We start from the raw sequence: 21,740 nt of genomic DNA, 5'->3' as shown, positions 1-21,740 counted from the left end.
TGTTAGCAGGTAGTAAGGAAACTGAAGAGCAGAGCAGGGTAAGGGCATAAGGAGTGCATGTGGGGGCAGCGATGGCCGCCAGTTTTGCTATGGTAATCCAGGGGCCAGATGGAGAATGTAGCATTACCAAATTGAGATCATACTGTTTTACAGGCTCTTTCTTCCACTTATTAAATGGTATTTCCCCATGCCATTAAATATTCTTTTGCAATATATATACTAAAAAAAAAAAAAAGACCTTCAGGATAGAACATAAAAAACATTATAAAGGGAAAAACAATAAAGTATAGTACAATTAAAATTAAGGTCTGTTCATCAAGAGATTTCATCAAGAGATGAAAAATGGCAAGCCACAGATCTGTAAAAAAAAAAAAAAAAGGGGGGAGGAGGGGGGTGCTTGGCTGGATCAGATGGTAGAACATGCAATTCTTGATATTGGGGTTGTGGGTTTGAGCCCCATGTTGGGCATAAAGATTACTTAAAAATAAAATCTTAATAATAAAAAAAGGCAAGTCACAGATCGAGAAAAGATTATCACCATGTTACCAGTCAAGAATATATAAGGAATTTCCACAAGGCAACATGAAAATTATGTGACAATTCAATGGAAAAATAGGCAGGAAGTCTGAACAGGCATCTTGTAAGAAGACAGCCAAATTACTAAGCATATGAAAAGATTCTCAACTTCAGTAGTTATCAGAGAAATACAAATGAAAATCACACTTGGGTATTACTATATACCCACCAGAATGAATAAAATACAAATGGTGTAGCTAATGCACTGCTGATGGGACTAACCATACATTGGTATCTTTTGGAAAAATGTTTGACAGATCCCCCAGAAGTTAAACATAAGCATATCCACTCACACAGCAATTCTACTCCTGGGTATATGTTCAACAGAAATGCATACACAGTGACACCAAAAGACATGAACATGAAAATTAACACAATCATCATTTACCATAGCTTAAAAGAGGGAAAAAAAGGCCAAATGTTCATCAACAGAATAATCTTTCAACAGAATACTATACAGGAATGAAAATGAAATTACAGCTTCACACATTAACACAAATAAATGTCACAAACATGAGATTGTACAAAAGATGGCAATCACTAAAGAGACCGTAGTGTATAATTCTATTTATATAAAGTTAAAAATGAGTAAAACTAAACCAAGATAATGACTTTTTTTGCATGCATGACAAGATGCATGCTCTACTGACTAAGCCAGCTAAGGTACCCCAACGATGACTTTTTGAAAGGTAGGTAGAGGGCAATAATTGGAATTGGAAAGTGAGGTAACTGAGTAATGGTTACACAAATATGTTTACTTTGTGATAATTCATTGTATTTATACTCTTGTGTACTTTTCTATATACATAATGTATTTAAATGAAAAAGCTTTCTGGGGCGCTGGGTGGCTCAGTCGGTTGAGCGTCCAACCTCAGCTCAGGTCAGGATCTCGCAGTTTGTGAGTTCGAGCCCCGTGTCGGACTCTGTGCTGACAGCTCAGAGCCTGGAGCCTGCTTCCGATTCTGTATATCCCTCTCTCTGCCCCTTCCCCACTCACGCTGTCTGTCTCTCAAAAAAATGAATAAATGTTAAAAAATAAATAAATAAAAAAGAACTACCTTAAGACAGGATGCTTTGGTTATAAATAATAGAACACTAAAGGAAAATTTCACATAAAAAGCTGGGAGAAATGGGTGGTTCCAGGATTATTGCATGATCAAAAACTCAGGCTCTCAGGTTTGTCCCTGCAGTCTCAAGGAACTGCTATTGCTAAAACCATTCTAACCTTGTACAACTATATTCAAAACTGGAGGATTTCTCTTCATGTCTCTTCTCACCCAGGGAGAAAAATCTTTCCCTAAAATCTATCCCAGATTTCTCTTTCCATATATTTGAACAGGACTGTACGACATACCCATGCCAAAACCTGTAACTGGTAAAGGAAGAAATTACTTTGATTGACTTAGACAAACATATTCATTCCCTTAGGAATGGAAAGATCTCTCTCTCCTACATATGAGAGGAAGTGCCCACAGAACATGGGGACTTAACAGCAAGTTTAAAAGGAGGTAAAATAAAGAATGGCAGTCAATTATGTAATCATTAGTGCCTGCCACAAACCTACATGCCCATCAGTGGAAGAACAGATGAAATAAATGTGGTATATTTATGTCATTAAAACTTACACTGCAGTTATAAATGTACGAACATGAAGGAATATATAACATGCACAAATCCCAGAAACAATTTATAAATTACAAAAAGATACATGTCCTATCACTTAAACACAATTAAAAACATGCAGAACATCTTACTTTTAGGGTGTATATATACAGGTAGCAAGAACCTATCATGGGGATGATTACACTCTGGAATGGTTACTTTTCAGGAAGAGGAGGGGAGTCAAATGCACTGCATTGCATCTGCAGTTTTATTAATTAAGAAGGGAGGAGGGGGCCTGAAACACTGTCACAAAACACTTATTATTTGTTAGAGCAGCATAATGGGATTCAGGTGATATTCTTCAATGTAGTCTTAAGTTTGAAAAGATTTCACATAACTTCTCTCCATGTAATCAAAGCATGGTTGTAGGAGCAGAAGTAGCATCACGGTCACCTTGGAACTTATTAGAAATGTTAATCCTTGCACCCTACACAGACCTACTCAATCAGGAACTCTGAAGGTAGGGATCAGCAATGTTTTATCCAGTCAATGAGTCAGATGGCTAAGGCTTGAGAACTACAATCAATATAAATAAATCAAACATTCCCATTTATTTATATGATACTTCAGTCAAATGAATGTTACAGTTTCCCAAATAAATTAGATAGAATTATGTGACAGATGTGGCTTAAGAATTTTAAAAAACAATTAGCCTATAATGTTTTTTAACTGCCAAACTACATTAAGTTTGATATTTTTTAATCCAAATACATCAGTTTCTCATATAGTCTCATGGATAAAATCACCATTTAAAATATATTAATTTTACTTGTGCACTAATGAAAAGGCATGAGTAATGAAGACAATCACTATTAAGCAGAAAGAGGACAGTTATACTCCCTGCAGTTTACTTTGATTTTCCACTAGAAGATGCTAGTGAAAGAGGACATTTTTAGTCAACGTTGCTCCATTCATCAGATATGTAAATGTCTTGTGGTTTATTCAGTGCATATTATCTCTGTCAACAGGTACCAGTGGTGGGAATAAAACCTACATGTATTCTGATCAGGCAACATCAAATAAATGACTCCATGTGTCACTAAACAAGCTCGTATGCCCAAAGCACAGCAAAGCCAATCACTGAAACAACAAGTAGACAGCAAGGAAAGGGTTTATTTGAGAAGCAAACAAGGAGACAAGAAGATGGGAGAGCAAGCCTCAAGTCTGCTGGACATTCAGGGATGTTTAAAGCAAACAAAAAAAGGTCTGGGTAAAAAGCTGCAGCTGCACTTACTAGTCCTGTTAACCTATGGTTACTTGTTTTAACCCCACTGTCTTTTTACCATTCCTCGTTCTCAAGGGAACTAGGACCACAACCACTCTAGTTATTTCTAACTGAAATGTGGCAAAGACCGGAGTTAGTAGACTAGAACCTTTCCGCACTCATTTAGAAATATTCTTTAGTTCCAACATTCCAACTGAAACCCAACATTCTGCATTACCAAGACTTTTTGTACTTTGGTTCCCCTAGCAACATATTCCTATCCACATACAAAATGTAACCAAGGGATGCACAAAGCACTCCTGTTAATTCAGGAGGATCAATAATTTCATTCTGCAGACTCATTGAAGGTATCATTTGAAACCAAGAAGTATGGTTAATTGAATGACTTGATGAACCTGACTCTAAGTTGATGGAGAGCGTCAAATTACATGAAAGGAGCAAAGAAAGGTTAGTTATAGGCATTATTACTGGGTTGCTGTGGTGGTACTCTGTGCTGGGTTCAGGATGGCATATCCAACAGTGAGAAAGACTGCCAGCCTTGACCAACATCGGAGAAATCCTAATGGTGGAATTATCTTTCCAAGCTTGAGAGGTTGCAAACACTTGAAAATACAAAATACTGATAACCAAATGTCCTAAATAGTAGTTTTAGGTCTTTCAGAGGCTCACTGATCCAAGGAGCATTCTTTTCAATGTTCTTGCCAACAGGGTATAGGGAACCTGTGGATTCTTATGGAACCAGCTTCACTTGAGTGATAAATACATGGCTTAACTCCCTTTAGTTTCACTGAAGAATGGATGGTCAACTGCACTGCAGAAGGTCCTGTCCAACAAGGTCCTCTGAGTGCTTCTCTTTAATAACACCAAGTCTCCAGGTATCACGTGGTATAAGTGAACATCTGTGGGGTACACATCAACCTGCTGGAAGCAAACTTATGTATATCAGTTAAGTATTTTCCAAATATTGAACATACCTGATAGTATCCATAGTGTTCCCATCAGGAACTCTTAAGTCATAAAAAGGATGTAGAAAGGGTCTTCCATACAACATTTCATAGGGGCTTAAGCCAAGCTTATTGCTAGGGGCCACTCTTACCCAAAGCAGGGCAACCCACAAGACTTTTTCCCCAAGTTGAATTGGTTTCTCTGCAAATTTTTGCCACGGTTCTTTTAAGCATATGGTTCATTTTTCTGTTTTCCCAGCTGATTTTCTGTTTCTGCCTGAAGCACGTAATTTTCATTATTTAATGCCCAGGGCACTGGACACTTCTTATGTGACTTTCACCACAAATAGCACTCCATTGTCACTCTAAATTGTTAGCAGCAATACAAATCTAGAAATGATTTTGTTTAGCAGTGTTTTGTTAACTTCTGATGCCTTCTCTGAATGGCATGGAAAAGTTCAACTCAACTTGTAAAAGGTGCCTACAAATATTAGCAAATATCGGGGCGCCTGGGTGGCGCAGTCGGTTAAGCGTCCGACTTCAGCCAGGTCACGATCTCGCGGTCCGTGAGTTCGAGCCCCGCGTCAGGCTCTGGGCTGATGGCTCAGAGCCTGGAGCCTGTTTCCGATTCTGTGTCTCCCTCTCTCTCTGCCCCTCCCCCGTTCATGCTCTGTCTCCCTCTGTCCCAAAAATAAAAATAAACGTTAAAAAAAAAAAATATATTAGCAAATATCAAAAATCACTTGTTGTTTGTAGTATCATAGGAAAGTCTACCTGCCAGTCTTCTTTAGGTTTGATAACTCTAAGTGGTACACCTTTTAGAAATGGTGGGGGCCCAGTCTTATGATTGTTTTCATCACAAATGTCACATTTCGGACTTTTTGATGGTTCTCTAAAGATTGGGACCTACAATGTACTTCTGGATCCACTGAAAAGTAACAATCTCACCCATGTGGGGTGCTTTGGTGAATATGACTATTTTTTCCATGAGATGTTCTGGGATAAGGATTGTCTCCTATCATTGTATTTCCAGCTGGCTTTAGTGCCAGTAATGTGTCCAAAATCCCATTCTCCACCTCTTTTAGGTCTTCAGAAGAGTACTGGGGTTGATACTTAGTTAAGTCTATGTCTCGTACTAAAGCCATTACAGAGGGTTTTAGAATCTTTCTGAGGTGCCAGCTTGGCAGCTTGATAGGCCCACCTGTTCCCTTGAGCAATCAAGCAGTCTAATTTCTGGTGATCTTGGCAATGAATAATAGCTGATAGGTTACCACTGCATCCAGTGTTCTTCTTTATCCTTGATCCATAAAACTGCTTCTGTGAACATCTTAAGATCTGGATGTTCCAACAGCAGATCTGTCAAATAAGGACAGCTGGGATAAACTTGCTCAATTATCTGTATATCTCTGGTGATCTGAATGGCCCATACAGCAACAGGCATGAAGACTGTCTAAACATGAGCTGTTGTGGCAATTTTCTCTGAAGTATACCTCAAAGTGTCTAGCTTCAGTTTGCAGGGCTTCGGAAAAAAAAGGGCAGTTTTAGTTCTCAATGATTCCAAGTGAAGAGAAAAGGAGAAAATTAGAAATGTTAGTTTGGAGGGTCTTAGCCAGACATTTGAGAAAAACAGAAGAATTCAGGATCCAGACCAGTTTTATAGGAAAACAACAAAGATAGTTAATCAGAACTGGAATCTAACATCCACCAAGGTGCACTACTGAAACATAACTTCTCTCTAAAGTCACCCTCATCTCCACAAAAAACAATGCAGTTTTCTCACTAGTTCTGGGAATTCTTGGTTTAATTTTATGATCTGTTAAAGGTATCAGGTATTTGTCATTACAATGCAATTAACAAGGAAATTCTGGGACACTTCAGTAATTAAAATTACAAGTGATGACATTATATGAGGATATATGAAAACTTTCATTAGGAATTTTACATAATTTCCGGAACAGCTATAGCATTTACCTATACAATATAACCTAAGAAGGTTTATCATCTTCTTTGATAATGCTTCTCATGTAATTTGATATACCAAATAAACTAGACTCATTAGTCAAAAAGACTTCATTTAGAAGTTGAATTTGGGGGGGGGGTGCACCTGGGTGGCTCAGTCAGTTAAGCATCTGACTCTTGATTCCAGCTCAGGTCATAATCTCAGTTTGTGAGACTGAGCCCTGCATCAGGCTCTGTGCTGAGTGTGAAGCCTGCTTGGGATTCTTTCTTTCTTTCTTTCTTTCTTTCTTTCTCTCTCTTCCCCTGCCCCCCACTCCCCTACTCACGGGCACATGCACTCTCTCTGAAAGAAAAGAAAAAAGGAAAGGAAGGGAAAGGAAGGGAAGGGAAGGGAGTTAATTACTTGAATTTGGGAAAATAGAAATATCAGGTTTTAAAGAAGACGCTTAAAATAGGATTACAGATCTGGAGCACCTGGGTGGCTCAGTCAGTTAAGTGACCAACTTCAGCTCAGGCCATGATCTCACAGTTCGTGGGTTTGAGCCCCGCGTAGGGCTCTGTGCTGACAGCTCAGAGCCTGGAGTCTGCTTCAGATTCTGTGTCTCCCTCTTTCTCTGCCCTTCCCCTGCCTGCACTTTGTTTACCTCTCAAAAATAAACATTAAAAAACTGGTTTTTTAAATAGGATTACAGATCATCACAAAACTTACCTATTTAGCCAAGGTGGCAACGAGATTCTAAAGGCAAATACAGAGGGTTTTTTTGTAGGCAGTTCGAAGATAAAGAAAAACCTCTGTTTAAAAATTTAGACCATAAATCTAAAAAACTTATTTCTAACAGATAGAAAAACCAATTCCAAATATGGGGTACTTCCGACATTAAGCATTGAGCATGCTCATTGAGCATCCAACTCTTTGTTTTGGCTCAGATCATTATCTCACAGCTCATGGGACTGGCCCCGAGTGAGGCTCCATGCTGACAATGTGGAACCTGCTTGGGAGTCTCTCCCTCTCTCTCCGCCCCTCCTTCACCCATGTACTCTCTCTCTCTCTCTCTGGCTCTCCAAATAAACTTAAAATAAAAAACCCCACACACAAAAAAACCAAATCTAATTGGAAGATGGTATTATAATTTATGGGTCCATTAATTAATCATTTTCTCTGGAGTCAAATAAATATTGTGGCCAAGCAGTGTTACAAAAAGATGATTTTTTTTCTTTCCATAGATTCGTAAGTAAACATTGTCCAATTTTGGAGACTACAACCCAAAGGTCTACATGTGGGATATGAATTGTCATTTCCCATTTTCCAATTAGAATATGGCCAGTTTTGTCCAAAGATACCAAAAGCTGCAGCAACAAACAAACCAAATGAAGTCCATAGCACCTCTGTGAGCACTGGTTCCTCCTCAAAAGTAAGACTTCACCAACGGAACCAAATGACTTCCTAGTTAGCCATTCTTTAAGCAAGAAAAGGTTAAGAGAACCAAAACTCCCTACTTGGAGGTAATCAAATGAGAGAAAAAAATCGAAGCCAAACCAAAGAGAAGGAAGAAATAAGCTCACAGGCCAAGCATGGCACATGAAGCACTTACCAATAGACATCCGTCCAAACCAAAAATGGTTTCCTTGCCACAAGGGCTAAATTAAGCACCAAAAGTCAATGATGCCCTGTTGGGGTGGGGCTCTGGGGATGGTCCCCAGGAAAAAGAGCCAAGGCAGCTGCCTGGACTTGTCATCAGACTTCTATTACTGACTGGGGACCAACAAACCAGAGGCAAAGAGCGCCCAGTTGGCTTGCCAAATCTGTAACTGAACGCAAGTTCATATGCCCAATGCACAGCAAAGCCAATCACTGCAACACTGAGTATACAGCCAGGAAAGGGTTTATTTGAAAGGCAGTCAAACAAGGAGACAAGGCAACAAGAGAGGAAGGCTCAAATCTGCCTCCCTCAAAGAGGAGAGTCAGGGATATTTAAAGACAAACAAAATAAAAGGTCTGGGTTAAAGCTGCAGCTGTGCTTGCTCGTCCCATTAACTCTTTGGTTACCAGTTTCACATGAAACACAAAAACCAGATGGTCTATGTGAGATTTAAATTTTCATTTGTCATGTTTTAAGTGTATAGTACTCTATTTATTGCCAAGAATTCTAAATATCTTGACTCCTCTAATTATTTACATGTAAGCGATCATAGGAATGCAAGCACGAGTGACATGTAATTTTAAACCTGTGTTATGTGTTTAAATCATTCATAAACTTTCCAACTTTAGTTCAGAACTGCTACAGCAAATGTGTGCTTTGAGAGTCATTTGGATGAAGTATGAATTAGTTAGCATAGACCAAACAGCTACTGCAAAGAACCTCTCCCAAAAGAGCAATGGCTTAAGAAACACTCAAGTTTATTTCTCCATCAAAAACAGTCCAAGACAGGGCACCTGGATGGCTCAGTCGGTTAAGCGTCCAACTCTTGATTTTGGCTTAAGTCATGATCTTACAGTTCATGGGATCTTGAGTGCCGTGCTGGGCTCTGTGCTGACAGCATGGAGCCTGCTTAGGATTCTCTCCCTCCCTGCTTGTTCTCTGCCCCTCTCCCCACTTGCGTGAAGCCTCTACCCACCCCCCCCCCGCCCCAAATAAACAAATTAAAAAACAACAACAACAAAACAGTCCAAGATGACTGCTCCAGGTCTGTGAGCACCTCCACTCCAATCAATCAGATACATCAGCCTTACATGAGTGCTATTCCAAACATTAGTAAAACAGAAAAAAATGAAGTCCAGGTACAGAAATTTCTTTAGCAGCAAATGAAGCAGACATTGCATGTATCACTTCTAATACTCCAATAGCAAGAACTTAGTCACATGGCCTCAATCAGCTCTAAGGAGACTGGCACATACAGCCTCAATCACAACTTATCCAGGAGTTTCTCAAGCATTCCATGGAGGTTAAGGATCCTTTTCTAACCACAGCAAAAAGAGGATCCTTTCTGTCAAGAAGGAATGGAGGATATGTCGCCTAAGTCCATTTATCATGCAACCCTAAATACTGGCCTTTGTAGGACTGAGCTTTGCCCAAGCCAAGATATTCTATTGTCTCTTTTTTTGTGTGTTTTGGAGTTTTCTAAGTTTCTGTGCATTGACAATGTGTTAGTTTTCCACTTCAGCAAATATATCTAGTTGTTTACCCGAGCCTTCTGGGTAAGACATCTATGAATGATCCTACTGCACCAGAAAGGATGAATGGATTCTGAACGAGCAGTTGCCATTACACGTTCAATTTTCATTTCATCTTGTTACTGATTTCCAGTATATCATTGGTTAAAAGTTTAAATATTCCATCATTGTATAATTTCTACAGTAAGGGTCAGGTTAATTCACAATTAAATAACAATCACTGTGCTAATCAATTACACAATTTCTCATGGAAATATTTTGCTTTAAATGCAAATAAAAATGAGATCTACCAATATTTTTCTGTAAAAGTCACTAATATTTCAACATTAGCGTCAGAACTATATATTTAGTGAAGGTAGTGGTTGTAATTCGGTATGGGAAGTGGCAGGGAGAAGTCATGAGGGGAATTCTGGGCTGCTGTTAATGCTCTATTTCTTTAATTTTTTTTTTCAACGTTTATTTATTTTTGGGACAGAGAGAGACAGAGCATGAACGGGGGAGGGGCAGAGAGAGAGGGAGACACAGAATCGGAAACAGGCTCCAGGCTCTGAGCCATCAGCCCAGAGCCTGACGCGGGGCTCGAACTCCCGGACCGCGAGATCGTGACCTGGCTGAAGTCGGACGCTTAACCGACTGCGCCACCCAGGCGCCCCTAATGCTCTATTTCTTAGATGCTGGTTACATGGGTGTGTTCACTTCATGAAAATTTGTCAAAGTTTATACTTAACATTTGGGTACTTTGCTGGAGGTATGTTTTACTTGAGAGAAAACAATTTTTAATCCTTATGTAAAGTATATATACTTTTTAAAAATCCTTATGTAAAGTATATATAAAGACTATATACTTCAGGGGCGCTTGGCCGGCTCAGTGGGTGGAGCGCACAACCCTTGCTATGGAGGTTGTGAGTTCAAGCCCCATGTTGGCTATAGAATTTACTTAAAAATAAAACCTTAAAAAAAAAAGTGTATTTCAATTTCCAATTAGTAAAATCCTCAGTATACAGCTTGTAGAAACAGACCTATATTTAACCATCTCCAGAGACAAATTTATTTTTTAATTTATTTTAAAATAATTTAAGATAATAGGTTATAAAAACAGTTCAGTTTCCATGCACTGTTCACTTGGTTTTCCCAATGATAACAGCTTATATAATAACAGTACATTTTCAAAACCAATATACTGATACTTACATAACTTAAACTATAGACCTAATTTTACCAGTGTCACATGCACTTAAAAATAATGTAAGAGGAGCGCCTGGGTGGCGCAGTCAGTTAAGCGTCCGACTTCAGCCAGGTCACGATCTCGCAGTCCGTGAGTTCGAGCCCCGCGTCGGGCTCTGTGGGCTGATGGCTCAGAGCCTGGAGCCTGTTTCCAATTCTGTGTCTCCCTCTCTCTCTGCCCCTCCCCCGTTCATGCTCTGTCTCTCTCTGTCCCAAAAATAAATAAACGTTGAAAAAAAAAAATTTTTAAATAATGTAAGAGAAAATCCATTTCTTAACCACAAAGAAAAAAGGTATTATTGGTAACCAAAGGATCTTACTTAACAAACTATATGACTAGGGTATTGTATGGAAACCAATTTGACAATAAATTTCATATATTAAAAAAAAAAAACACTATATGACTACACTTAAAAGAAACATAAGTAATTAGGGCTGATAATCTCCATACCAAGCTCTTTTATAAAAGCTTACAAACATCTTTAATTATAGGCTTTCAATTATAATTTTTCCTGAATAAAGTGCCAAATTACAACTTTTTAAATTTTTAAATAAAACACCTATATCAAGAACAAACTCTGAAATATACACTAATTGCTAACATTATATTTCTATAGATATTTTGTCTAAAGACAATTAACTTTATTTCATATAGACAGACATAACAGAACCATAGAAAGTTTAAGATAAAAAGATATTTAAGTATACTAGCTAAACAGTCTTATTTTACACACAGAAATCTAAGACCCAGAGAAGATATACAACATGATCAAGGTGATAGTTCAAGTTTGTGATAGTCCTCTAACCTGAATGTCTAGGACTCTGTACAACATCAGCATATTTTAAAATAACGTAGAGAACACTGAGATAATTACCAATGTATACTACCAGAACACTTTTAAAGGGAAAACAAATTGTCTATTACTTACAGTTAATATTACAAAGTCAATAAGATGATCAATAGATTAGTTAACAAAATGATTGCTTGACATAAGAAAAATAACTAATAAACACTAAAATAATTCTATTGGCAACAATAGGTTGCTGTTACTGGAAAGGCCAACTAATGAAGTATATCCTGTGTATGATCACTCAACATTTGACTTAAAAAAAATACTCAAAAAAAAAAATACTCAAGCTGGTATTTTTTAAAAGAAAAATGAAAACCAAATGAAAGAATCCAAAGTTTTGATCTGTATCTCAGTTTGCTCTCTCATACATACGCACACAACACAATCACAAAATAATAAGAAAAATACTATAAATTGCTTAGCAAGGTTTTAAAACTAGCCATTTCAATGCTCTAGATTGGTATTTTGAAGATCGATGAAGGAGAAAACAAAAGAAAAATCACTAAAACACCCAACCGATTATATAAATTTATCATGCTTTAAAGTTAACAATGTGAAAATCCACTTAATAAATGTACATGGTATCTCAATTTCATAAAGGACTTCATTTTTTTTTACGGGTTTCATTACAGGACTTCTTTAAATAATGGCAGAAATTAGTTTTATTTTTATCTTGAATCACATGAACTGGCACTTATACCACTGAATGACTTTATTAATCTTTATCAATACTGGTAGTCAGATAACAATTTAGTTTCCCTCTGTGATTCAACAGCAGTACACACAAAATGGCTGAGAAGCAATGAGACTGTTTGCATACTGCAGAAACACTACTCTAGGAGTCAAAAATAGAGATCTGGCTCTGCCAACTCACTTGCTATGAGTTGCTGGGCAAATTACTTAACTTACAGAGTGGGGATATTAATTCCTGTTCTATTTCACAGTAATTATGACAACCAAGTAAAATGTGTATTTTTTTTTAAGTGGTAAGACCTCTAAACGTTTTTCATTTCACTGATGTTAAATGCTATTTAAGTGCAAGTAGCATTAAGAGTAATATAACAAGTATCCAGTTTTAAGTCACATTTCTGCTATACTCCCACTGAATAATATTTTTGTACATAGTAAAGAACCAGGGGCCAGAAACCTTTGCTCTAAATTCATCCCAGTACTGTCACTGTTTCTCATCTGCAAAATGGGGGAAAGCACCTACATTTATCCATCATTTGAACTAATGCATATAAAATTGGTTGTAAAACAAGTATATATAAGTTTGTAAAACAATTAAGCATATTAACCTACAGTGTTACTACCACTGGATGTGACTCTATGTATCTTTCACTTAACTTTCATAAAGTATATAAGCAGGGAGAAAAAGTCCCTTTGTTTTGATTCCTTTAAAGAGTGCTATCAAAAATATTCAATCGCTTCTCGGCCTTTTGGCTAAGATCAAGTGCAAAAATATTCAAGAGCACATGCAGCATTAGTACATCCAAGACCAATTCTAGATTACAAGAGGCACCCAATTCACTAGTACCTGAGTAGGAATCATCACAACATACCAGTTTCATTGACATCACAAAACTTTTCAAGGCAGAAGAAAAAAATAACTTTTCAAGGTATAAATCTATTTCAGTAATGAGTTCTCAACAGGAAGAGCAAAATCGTCCTTAGCTTCAAGGTTTGTTTTTCATTCCTCCCTTCACCAGATACCTAATAATGCCATAGTTTTAGTTTGGAATGCCAATGTAGCTCTTCCCAAAATAGCACAGTTCCAACAATCTCTTGATATTTCCACTAAGATTCATTAATACAAAAAGTTAGATGCATGCTATAATTGAGCTTGGGCATAATTCAGTGCTGCTACCATTTCAATAACTTTTACCAAGAGAGAAAGAATAAAAATATTTGAGCCTCGGAGTGCCTGAGTGGCTCAGTAGTTAAGCGTCTGACTTCTGCTCCAGTCATGATCTCACAGTTCGTGACTTTGAGCCCCATGTTGGGCTCTGTGCTGACACCTCAGAGCCTGGAGCCTGCTTCAGATTCTGTGTCTCTCTCTCTTTCTGCCCCTCCCCCACTCACACTCTCTTTCAAAAATAAACGTTAAAGGGGCGCCTGGGTGGCTCAGTCGGTTAAGCGTCCGACTTCAGCCAGGTCACGATCTCGCGATCCGTGAGTTCAAGCCCCGCGTCGGGCTCTGGGCTGATGGCTCAGAGCCTGGAGCCTGTTTCCAATTCTGTGTCTCCCTCTCTCTCTGCCCCTCCCCCGTTCATGCTCTGTCTCTCTCTGTCCCAAAAATAAATAAACATTGAAAATAAATAAATAAATAAATAAATAAATAAATAAACAAACAAACATTAAAAATAAAAAAAAAAATATTTGAGCCTTCATTCAATGTACCAAACCAAGCATCAACATATCAAATCCATCTTTATTGTATTTAAGCATTCATGTGCAAACCTACATTTTCTCACTGATGTCAAAACAAGTCTATCTCAAGTCTCTGCTCTTCAAGTTTTCATTACAGGGAGCCTGGAACCATGCTGTTGAAAGCCACCTATGATACTCTTGTGTCTGTTCTGCTGCTTGTGAATACAAAGAACAAATATTTGATCTGACATTAGTAAATGTAATGGCCTTTACCAGTCACAAAATACCGTGATGCCTTTTGAAGCCACTAAAATGTTTATGATTTTAGTTACCCTTGAAGTAAACGGACTTCAACCTCTTTCACTCCAAATGCATATAAACCAACATAACATGCAGCATGAAGAGGATGTAGAGTGTTAACCTTAGGACCTGAATGAGGCACACACACCTAATTGACTCATCACCACTGGCAGTTGCCTTCATTCTAAGAATAGTTATTGCCACTCTCAAATTTTTATCACCACATTCATCTTGACTCTTTGTATCACTGTTACATGTCCTTTATTTTGCACCAGCTTGTTATCCATAAGCACTGCCAATAAAATGATCCTTCCTTTCCATGAAGACAGAGAAAAAAAACAACAACAACAACAAAAAAAACACAGAATGTCCAGGGCAATCTTTTTACAACATTTTTTCTTACATTTTTTTATAACATGTTTTAATGATGCTGACAATGCAGGCTATTTCATCCCCACCATGGAAGCTTTCTGTGTGATTTTAGGTGTCCTTCTAGTTATTTTAAGCCATCAAGGTCCTTTTAATTGTTGAACAAAGTGAAGATTCAGTTCTGTCATTTAATAAAATCTTAACAAAAATGTAATTCAAATACTGAAGACATTAATTTTAGTAGCAAAGTACCAATTTCATTATCAATTATCAATCCATCTTTATTATCAGGTTTAACAATGTCCAACATATAAGAAAACTACATCATTCTATAAACAGTCATCCTAGGGCACATTCCCTTTCTTACAAAGCTACATTTAGATATAGAGCTGCGAAAGATTTTGTGACATACAGGCACATAGGAAAAAAAAAAAAGAAAGAAATTAAGTATTAATGCCAGGAAAACACAGTTGTGCAGAAAAGAAAAAATAAGTTTATTGTAATAGCTGTGTATTATAAAATTTATAGTCATTAAAATATAAATGTTCTAAATAAAAATTACAGGATAATTGTACTGGAAACACAGGGATATAGAAAATGGGAGAAGGTACATAGAGGGGAGGAAGAGTGCTAAATCCTCATCCTTCACTAAACAAATGACTTAAATTGAAAATCAACAAGAATTAATGGACACATTGGAGACATAGCAGTGAATTAGCAAGATAATCAACTAATGAAACGAAAGAAGTCCCTTGTCTCTCTAGGCAGAAGAATGTAAAAGAAGGAAGACAAGGGACTGATTTATTTATCCTTTTCCCTAAAATCCTCACAGACTATTTAATACTTTATATTCACGTAAAACTTTGACTGAATAAAACTAAAAATATGCTTAAATAAACCAAATTGCAATCACTCAAGTTGCAATTACTCACTGGGGAAGAAGAAAAAAGGAAAAAAAAACCTAAAAATAAAAGCCAGCAATTATAAATCTTAAGCTTTTGTTAACAAAATCACATTTTGTCACATGTGGAAGAAAATGAATTACTTACAGTTTCAAGAGTTTCACAAGCATTTGTTTGTAGAGTTTTAATCACAATACGCAATCATTATAATTTCAATTTGTGCTATTAATTTTGGTTACTTGCTTGGGCAATTCCAAGATGTAGGGAAAGACTACAAAAAAAATGTTAACACTTTTCAAGTCTTGTTACATATTTCCAAATTGGTTTCTACAGAAATTAAGTTTGGTTATACTGCCACCAGCAGTATGATCATTGCATTCTCTTTGGTACTTGGTACTATTAATTTTGGAATAAAAAATTTTGCCTTATTTTTATCTATACTTTATAATTATTCCTGGTTTCTCAATATTCTTACCAACATATACGAGCTTTTAAATAATATGACTTGGTCATATATTCTACAAAAAAATATCTTCAGTTCTGTGCAGTGTCTTTTTATTTTGATTACAATGTTTTCCCTTTCCTGTATAGATGTTTTCATATACATGCAATGAAACTTATGAATTTTTTTCAATTTCTTCAATGGTTTCTAAAATTTAAGAAGTTTTTTTCTCCCTATTTTTAGTATTTTCTTCTTTAAAAAAAAAAAAAAAACACCTACAATTAAAATTAACATGACCCCTAAATTTGTTTCTTTTTTAGGGAAAAAACATCAAGTGAACATATAATATTCATATACTTATTTGTTAACTAAGAAAGTTTATATTTTATCTTCAATAAATTTTCAAGTACTTGTATTTAGGCAAAAATCTTCCTAGGAAAAGCTATGTTTGTTTTATAAATTGAAAATTAAATTACATGTCACAGTGAATTTATTTTTTTAAATATTTTTAGTGTTGGTTTTTGAGAGACAGAACATGAGCAGGGGAGGGGCAGAGAGAGAGAGGGAGACACAGAATCTGAAGCAGGCTCCAGGCTCTGAGCTGTCAGCACAGAGCCCGACTTGGGGCTCAAATCCACGAACCGTGAGATCATGGCCTGAGTTGAAGTCAGACACTTAACTGAGCGGCACAGGTACCCCTACACTGAATTTAAAGAGCACCTTTTTCCCAAAATCTTACAATTACTTGATTTTAGCAGATCTTTCTGACTTCCTTCCTCATTTTTATTACTTCGGTATGATTATTTTCTTGAAAATAAACTTTCTATTTACACTGGCACTTCATTTGAAAATAACTAGAGTATCCTAACTTAAAACAAACATCTTAAAAAGTGTGTTCCTTGGGGCGCCTGGGTGGCTCAGTCGGTTAAGCGGCCGACTTCAGCTCAGGTCATGATCTCGCGGTCCCTGAGTTCGAGCCCCGCCTTGGGTTCTGTGCTGACAGCTCAGAGCCTGGGGCCTGTTTCAGATTCTGTGTCTCCCTCTCTCTGACCCTCCCCCGTTCATGTTCTCTGTCTCAAAAATAAATAAACGTTAAAAAAAAAAATTTTTTAAAAAGTGTGTTTCAAACATTAACAAGTTATGAAGTCAGTTGAAATTCTACACTAAAAAAGATAACACTAGAATGGAAAACATGATCTCACTACTTTATAATATACAGAATATATACTACCTAATTTTTCTACATTTTATATAATTTTACAGTCACGTAATAAACATTACAATTACACAAGAGATGTTTTTCTAACATTGTTTTACTGATCTCATTGTTTTATAATGTAATACCTACTCATATTATTCTATATATCTTGATAAGGCATATAAAATCAATCTCTCCACAGCCGCCTCCATCAAAAGGTTCTGTTCCTCTAAGACATAGAGCAGGTGTGCCTGCGTGGCTCAACTGGTTGAGCGCCTGTCTCTTGATTCTGGCTCAGGTCATGTTCCCAGGGTCATGGGGTCCAGCCCTGCATGGGACTCCCTACTGGACATAGAGTCTGCTTAAGATTCTCTCTCTCTCTCTGCCACTCCTCAGCACACGCTCGTGAGCGCACACTCTCTCTCTCAAAATAAAATTAAAAAAAAAAAACAAAAAAAAACCACATACCACAAAGTATACTTCTTTGCATATAATCAGAATAAAGTACTGATTCATCTTCAGAGTTATTATACCAAAACATTTGTTCACAGGCCTATAAGTATACAATAAATAAAGTTTCTTTATCAGAGGCAGGAGGGGAGAGGAGAAAAAGGAGTTAAGGCATAAAAATCGGTATGGCACATTTTCTGTTCTGAAGGAGATACAAGGAAGACACGATCACCTTTTAAATTTTAAATTAGAGAAGGTAAACTGCAAGAGATGGTACCTAAGAAACGGTTGACAGAATTAGGTGGTAACCCAAGGTTGATGGCCAAGGGCTTCATATTCCAACACCAAGCATAAGAAAGGCGCTAATCCTCATATAGAGGAAACATGGCAAGGACAAGAAACAAATAGCATTTGTACTATTTAGGTGAAAAACACATGAGAACTCACATCATTACCTACAAATTTCTATTCGATTGGCTTCCTACTAGTTTTTAGGTCACATAGGTTCTAGGAAAACTTAACTATTTTAAATAACAGCAACACATCAAATAATTACACAACATTAAGAACTGGATCCAGGGGTTGGCAGACTTAAAAAAGCTATTCAAATAATTAACATTTTAGGTATTGTGGGCAGTGCAGACTCTTAAGTACACGATTCTGCCATTCTGACACAAAAGCAGCCATACACAATACGTAAGTGAATGAAGAGGCTGTTTTCCAATAATCTTTAATTTACCAAAGCAGGCTAATTTGGTGCGTGGGCCATAGCTTGTTGACACTTGACTTAATCTATACATTTTTTTAAATTACAAATTCAGCAGACAGCTGTAGGGGAAACCACTTGTTTAAAACTCAAAAATTCACAGAATATGTAAAGTGAAATAATCAGAAAAAAGCTTATGGGTGTGATGGCACTGAAACTATTTTTTATTTACAGACATTAAAGTAATGGGACAGTGGGACATACATCTTCATGATTACTACAACTGAAGACCATTTAGGTTTCCTAATTTCTGTATGAATGAAAATAAATCTAGAAACTGAAGTGATCAATGGTGGACAAGTCTTAATCACTACAGGATTAAAAATAACTCTTCGATATGTAGTTCATAGTAATTCTTATTATTTCTGGTCCCATGACATAATCTTACTATATTAGTAAGATAAAGATACTTCCTACAACATTCTGATTCACTTTTCTAATCCCCCAAAACCTCTTTTTTGAATGGAATGAATGGTCCCCAAAAGTAGGGTACATATTATTAAGTATAAACACGGCTGTTAGAAATGTTAATGCAAGGACAAGTATTACCTCCTATCTCCCTTTCAGCAGTAAAAGATCTACAATATAATGAATAATTATAAACTACAATCATAAAATTAGCTAATTATAAAATCATCTACCACTAACTCTTAGTTAAAATAATTTAAATACTTGAATGTTAGGTTTTATCCCTATACTGATAACCTGTAACCACTGCCACCCACCACCACCATCACCACCACCCCATTTTAATAACATCTTTTTAATTTTTTTTTAATGTTTACTCATTTTTGAGAGAGGAAGACAGAGCATGAGCACAGGAGGGGCAGAAAGAGGGAGACACAGAATCTGAAGCAGGCTCCAGGCTCCGAGCTGTCAGCACAGAACCCGACGCGGGGCTGGAGATCACGGACCGCGAGATCATGACCTGAGCCAAAGTTGGCCGCTCAACAGACGGAGCCACCCAGGTGCCCCTAATAACATCTTTTAACATGAAAAAATCAACTATTAAAAATCTATTAAATATCCAATCCCTGTATTATCAACCAAAAAAACCATTTTAATAGCAAAATAAAATTTGACACTATTTGACAGAATAAATTATTGTTTTAACATGTCTAAACATTAAGTATGGTTTCTTAAACAGTTGGAAGTAATTTCAATGCTATTGTTATTTAACACCTCACAATTTAAGTTGTAAATTGCCTTCATACCTGAGTACATTTTTGAATATTCTGAGTGTAGTAACTTTTTTATTGAGAATACATTTGCTTACTTTGGAAAAAACTCAAAAATCACTGCATGGTCAACTCAAAGAACTTATAAACAGAAATTAATGAAAAAGAAAAAAAGTAGTTGAGGATACTGGTAACTGGTCTAATTTGAAACCTTATAGGACTACAGGAAATGTGGTTATTACAGATCCTTGAGATTTTTCAGAAATCATTCTAAATCATAGTTCAAAATAAACCTGAATTAAAAAAAAACACTCACCATATGTTTAATATTCTCAAATTTTATTTTCAGTACAGTCAAGGCAGTACAAAGCTAAATGGGACTAAATTAAGCCAGAAAACAAATTTTTCTATTACTCTTTTCACACCATAAACCCAGATTAGATGAATAAAATTGCTGTTATTCACATACAAAGCTAACTTCAAAAATACACCTATAACATACACCTTTCTCCTGTTTTTTAAAAACCCCACATTTATTCTTGCAGGGAAACTTGGCATTATACAGTTTTACCTCCACCCAAAACTTGCTGCATTCTTGTAAAACTAGCAGCTAAAAGCAATCAAGTTAACCAATTCAAAATGACCATGCCCATCTTATTAGCAACACTAACCAGGTGGAGGAAATCCCATGGTAGTCTGCATATAATCTAGCACTAAGGAATCTAATTCTAAATTAAATAGATCTTATTTCGGACGATGAAGCTAAGCTCAAGAAAACTTCAAGGGAAATCAAACACTAGGCGGCAGCATCAAGCTGTTGGGACAGCCTGGGCATTCTTCTAACGTCAACTACAAGCTGAAGTTAGTATATTTTTAATGAGAATTATAGTATAATGAGAGATGACTTTATAGGGTTATAAAACTTGTTATAAAGGAAAAAGGATAGCTTTCTGTTTTGAATACCTATACTTCTTTCCAGTTTCTACTGGGTAATTTCTCTTGTATCAGTTTAAAATGCACTAGTGACAAAAAAAAAAAAAAATGCACTAGTGTTGATGTCCTTTTGATAAAAGCAAAACCCATGGCATTTCCGTTGAAGTAGGCACTACAGAGACCAGGAATGACATTTTTATCCAAAATATTTCCTTGGGCTAATACTAAGTTTAAATTTTGTTACATTCAATTAAAATTTTAAACTTCATTCAAGAGGTTGACCTGCAAACTTTGCATTCACTGAATAACGTGTCATGAGCATTATGTGACAGAAAGTTATGGAATATGTGCCCAAGTCAGAAATTTAGTCAGGCAGGGAAAACAAGATGTACACATGTAATTGTAAGCTAAAAAAAAAAAATGTTGAGAGGCAGAAAAAAAAAACCTATGGAGTATTACATATAAGTAACAACAATAGGATAACTATCCTTGGCAAAGGCCCAGTAGAGACCATTAAATCTCATTCTGGGGGTAACCAAGTTATCAGAGTTAAAGACATAAAGCAGTCCTTCAACTAATGCAAAACTGAAACATTTGTATGTAGAACAGAAGTTAAAACCGAACTAAGTTTTTCTGCAGACCTTTGTTTCATAATGTCATTTATAAAGGTCACAGTAAACCCATGAGGTAGGTTTTTTAGCACAAGTTCATAGATAAAAGATTATGATAAAGCAGCTTGCTCAAAGTAACCAAACTAGTTAATAATGGGTCATAGTTTTGAACTGTTAAGTCTCACTCCAAAGCCTTAAATTCTTTCCAATACTGGCTAAAGCTTGAGGAAAATGAATAGCAAAGTAAATTCTTTTTAATAATAATTTATAATAATTTCCCTTGCTCTAACACCTATATCCTATTCTCCATAAATCAGTTAAAAAAAAAACCAAAACACCCTTGGGGTGCCTGGGTGGCTCAGCAGGTTAAGCGTCCGACTTCGGCTCGGGTCATGATCTTGTGGTGAGTTCGAGCCCCATGTCAGGCTCAGAGCCTGGAGCCTGCTTCAGATCCTGTGTCTCCCTCTCTCTCTGCCCCTCCCCTGCTCATGCTCTGTCTCTGTCTCAAAAATAAATAAAACATTAAAAAAAAAAAAAAAAAAAAAACCCTAGAGTAGTACTTGCACACCAAATTTGAAGCCTCCTAAAAGTACTTCAAAATCAGGTGC

General features: G+C 36.6%; 1 protein-coding gene across 3 annotated transcripts in view; it reads right to left on the bottom strand.

Moving 5' to 3' along the window:
• SLC39A10 (solute carrier family 39 member 10) overlaps positions 1–21,740 on the bottom strand; it is a 143,550-nt gene that overhangs the window by 44,201 nt on the left and 77,609 nt on the right. The window contains exon 1 of one of the 3 annotated variants that reach the window (XM_045480580.1): positions 15,702–15,723. The exons of the other annotated variants lie outside the window; for them this stretch is intronic. The gene's annotated coding sequence lies outside the window, so the exon portion shown is untranslated. Of the gene's footprint in view, positions 1–15,701; positions 15,724–21,740 lie in introns of those variants that run through there. 3 annotated transcript variants of the gene reach the window in all.

The sequence above is a fragment of the Leopardus geoffroyi genome, chromosome C1, assembly GCF_018350155.1.
Source record: "Leopardus geoffroyi isolate Oge1 chromosome C1, O.geoffroyi_Oge1_pat1.0, whole genome shotgun sequence".
NCBI classification, from domain to species: domain Eukaryota; kingdom Metazoa; phylum Chordata; class Mammalia; order Carnivora; family Felidae; genus Leopardus; species Leopardus geoffroyi.
Note: the sequence above shows the minus strand (reverse complement) of the source record. Positions and strands in the feature narration are given on the sequence as shown.